This window comes from Nyctereutes procyonoides, unplaced genomic scaffold (assembly GCF_905146905.1).
Source record: "Nyctereutes procyonoides isolate TBG_1078 unplaced genomic scaffold, NYPRO_anot_genome, whole genome shotgun sequence".
NCBI lineage: Eukaryota > Metazoa > Chordata > Mammalia > Carnivora > Canidae > Nyctereutes > Nyctereutes procyonoides.
In genome coordinates this window covers 12,807,543-12,811,995 of record NW_026575121.1, presented here as the reverse complement: position 1 = coordinate 12,811,995, position 4,453 = coordinate 12,807,543, and the positions used below count along the sequence as shown (strand labels likewise).

Here is a 4,453-nt window from a genome sequence, read left to right as displayed (position 1 = left end):
AACAAGAAGGGGAAAAAACAATCTTCTTATATATAAACACTAGCTTTCAGTTCTTGTCATATACTTATATCCTTCATTATTCTGTCATTATTGTTATTATTAACCATTGAGTTTTCCCTAGTTCAGTTGTCTTTATTTTTCAGAAAAGCTTTAGTTTACAGCAAAATTGAGAAGAAAGCACAGAGAGCATCTTTCCTGTGTCTGTTAGTCTTCTTTGAAAAAAAAATGTCTGTGTCTCCTGCCCATTTCTTAACAGGATTATTTGTTTTTGGAGGGTGTTGAGTTTGATAAGTTCTTTATAGATTTTTCATGCTGATCCTTTATCAGATATGCCATTTGCAAATACCTTCAACCATTCCAAAGGTTGCCTTTTAGTTTTACTTATTGTTTCCTTTGCTGTGCAGAAGCTTGGTATCTTGATGAAGTACCAATAGTTCATTTTTGCTTTTGTTTCCCTCGCCTCTGGAGATGTGTCTAGCAAGAAGTTGCTACTGCCGATGTCAAAGATCAGGAATATACAAATCGAAACCTCAATGAGATACCACTTCACACCAGTCAGAATGGCTGCAATGAACAACACAGGAAAGAACAGATGTGGGAGAGGTTGCAGAGAAAGAGGAACCCTCTTACGCTGTTGGGGGAATGGAAACTGGTGCAGCCACTCTGGAGAGCAGCATGGATGTTCCTCAAAAAATTAAAAATATCTTATGATCCAGCAATTGCACTATTAAGTATTTATCCAGAGGATACAAATATAATGATTTAGATGGGACACATGCACCCCAAAGTTTATAGCAGCATTATCAACAATAGCCAAACTAAGAAAGAGCCCAAATATCCAACAACTGACAAATGGCTCAAGAAGAGGTGGTACACACACACACACACACACACACACACACACACGAATATTACTCAGCCATCAAAAATAATGAATGCCATTTGCAACAACATGGATGGAGCCAAAGTGTATTATGCTAAGTGAAATAAGTCAGAGAAAGACAATGTATGATTCCACTCATATTTGGAATTTAAGAAACAAAACAGATGAATATAGGGGGAGGAAAAAAGAGAGGCAAGCCATAAAACAGACCCTTAAGTATAGAGAACAAAGAGGGTGGCTGGAGAGGAAGTGGGCAGGGGATAGGCTAGCTGGGTGACGTGCATTAAGGACAAAACTGGTGGGACACCTGAGTTGCTCAGCAGTTGAGTGTCTGCCTTCGGCTCTGGGAGTGATCTCAGGTTCTGGGATCAAGTCCCACATCAGGCTCCCTTTGGGGAGCCTGCTTCTCCCGCTGTGTCTCTGCCTCTCTTTCTCTGTGTCTCTCATGAATAAAAAAATCTTAAAGAAAAATAAAAGGACAGCACTTGTTGTAATGAGTACTGGGTGTTACATGTAAGTGGAGAATCTCTAAATTCTACTCCTGAAACTAATACTACACTGTATGTTAACTAACTGGATTTTAAATTAAAACTTGAAACAAATCAATAAAGAAAGTACAGAGAGCTCCCATGTACTACTGCCACCACCACAACATGCACGCAGGGGCAAAACCTCCCCTATATAGACATCTGTACCACTTTGGCATTGGATGTTAGTTTGGGGGAGGCTGTATGTGGGGACAAGGATTAATGGGAACTTGATTTTTATATAGTTTTTTTAATATGCAAATAGGCAATCTCTTATCTGCAACAACTCCTAAACAGATATAGAATGCATTAATTAATACAAAGTTTAAATATAATTTTAGTGTCACATGCAGTTTTTCTAATGTCAAAGTATAAAACTAACAATGCTGACACTGCATATAGTTTTTGTTCAAAAATGTACAATTGCAACTTTCTAAAAATTTAATTTTTATTACTTTTTATCTCAATACTTCTTAAAATCTGAAAAACTAATAAGAAAGCAGTCTTCATTTATTATATTACATATAAATATTTAGGATGATTTATTTTCTCCATAAATGAATATCCACTCATCTTTGAAGGTGCCCAGGCATCTTAATCACATTTTTAAAAAACCTTGTGCCTTATAATTTAAAATGTAATTTTTTTTTTGCAAAAGAGGTAGATACACTTCCTCTAATGAACATTTAAAATTAAATTTTATGCTATAGTTTGTGACTTAGAGTTGAAATATGCTTTCCTTGGCCTATCCGATTTTTATCTATAGACATGTGAGATATCCAGTAAGTTTTGCTCTGTAATAATATCTTTCACGACAGAATAAACAAATTCAGGTATATTTTATCTTCTTTAAATTTCATAGTCTAGTATTTAGGTAATCCAAAGGTTTTTATCTACTATCTATTCTTTAATTTAGCAGCCAAAGTTATTATAATTTTCATATAATTTATAGATCAAAACTCAATGCTTCAAATAGAATATTTCCCCTGGATTTAGCACTGATAACACTTGTTTCTATCAGAAAGCGATTCCTGCTCAATTCTTTCGTTTTACTTTTGACTTGAAGGCTTATGCACATTTGACTTGGTACAAGGTAGTTAGCAGAAACATATCTGAACATTTTATTAAGACAAACACACACACAAAAAAAACAAAAACAAAAAAAAGACAAACACAATATTTTTATGTAAATATTCATGTGAAAGAAGTGTGTATCTCTGTAAGTGTTCGGAAGTAACATGTGATTATCACAACCTTATTGACTTCAGATTTGTGTTGAGAAAGCTTGTAGGCAGGTTTTTCTAAAAAGCACTAAATTTCAATATTAATATGACAGAAATCATCACTGCATAATTTTATTGTTTTTTCATGTTCATGATTTGATGACAGTTCAAGTTCATGCTTAAAGACTGTATTGTGCAAATATCTGATAAATGTATTAAGATATTAAATATTACAAAAATTTCCAAATACTTGACATTTTTATTAATATCATTTTCTCATTCAACAAATACTCAGTGAGCAACTGTTGTGCTTCCTATACTCTTCTAATTATTGAGGATTCAACAAGGACCAAAAGAAGGGAAAACCTATGAACTCAGAAAGTTTGTTGTTTAAGAGCAAGGCTCTGCAAAATAAGCATCCACATAAAAAAGGATATAGCATATTAGATGGTGAAACATAAGAAGACAGATAAATCAGGGAAGTGACAGGTAGTGATGAGCAAATGGGATGTTTTGTGGTCTTTTTTTTTTTTTTCCTCCTCGGGTGAGGCTTCATGGTCATTTCTGTTGGGGGTGTCCAGATCAGATCACACAGAGAGGTGATACTTAAGAAAATGTCAGTACAGATGGGTGAACAGGTTGTTAATATCTAGGACAACTTTCTTAGTACAAGAAACTGAAGGTTTCATTTAAGAGACCCTGAAATATGAGCCTGCTTGACTGCAATATTAAAGAAAAATGCAAAAAGACCAATTTTGTGCTCCCTGGGAGATTACTGGAAAACTACATCTAAGAAACAATTGGTTGGCTAGAAGAGGACAAAATAGGTCACTGTACTTAGTTTATCTTTTACTATGAGTGAAATGAAGTTTCATGAGTTTGACAGAAGAATAACATGATGTGACTTAAGTTACTAAGATTGTTTTGGCCAATGTGCTGAAAATAGGCATGTAGTGGGAATGCAAAAGTAAACACAAGATGGAAGGTTAAGAGAATATTTCAAGAGCTTTGGAAAGAAATGATGGTGGCTCAGACAGGCATAGTATGGGCTTGCTCAATGGGTAAGGGAAAAAAATTTAGTATACAGTAGGCAATATTCTAGAAGGAAATCTATGTGCATAATATTTTATGCTAATATATATGTAAGAACTAAAATAACACATGGTCTTATAAGTAATCACGACTTTTACTTTTTGAATAAATCTTCTGATGGTACAATAGTGTCTTTTTTATTTAGGGGTGATTATATTGTTTTGTTGTTGTTTGTTTTTAAATATAAAATGCTTCCAAATTTGCATGTCATCCTTTTATAGGAGCCATGCTAATCTTCTCTACGTCTATCCAATTTTAGTTTTTGTGCTGTTCAAGCAAGCACAGTGGTGGCTATATTGTTAGCATTACAACTGGCTTTGTTCTGTCTCTAGGCCATTCCTATCCTATACTATAAGCTGTAATAATTCATACAAAATCTCACTTCTAATTAAAAATTTAAGGTGAGAGAAAATATGTGTGTGTGTAGGATTTAACCAAGACCCATATAATGCAATTCCTCCTCATATAATTATTAAAAATCAAGTATAAAAACATTTTCATCAATTTTACTTATAAGACTGCTTTGTTTCTGCCAATATCCTATACAGACCAAATGTTATTAAAAAAATCATTCTACCTATTGTGTTACCAAAAAACACACTTTTTAGATATTTTATCTAGATTTTTAGAAAAGAATGGATAATTTATATTACTTTAGAAGAGAGTAACTTCATCCCCCCCAGATAACCATGGCCCTCTTCTTAATAAAATATGTTAGATGGTAAGTT

At 33.8% G+C, this 4,453-nt stretch overlaps 1 non-coding gene across 1 annotated transcript; it reads right to left on the bottom strand.

Annotated features, from left to right (window-relative positions):
• Positions 1–3,902: 3,902 nt before the first annotated feature.
• Positions 3,903–4,008, bottom strand: LOC129516725 (U6 spliceosomal RNA). The gene has a single exon (XR_008665854.1). It is a non-coding gene; the product is annotated as a U6 spliceosomal RNA (small nuclear RNA).
• Positions 4,009–4,453: the final 445 nt, after the last annotated feature.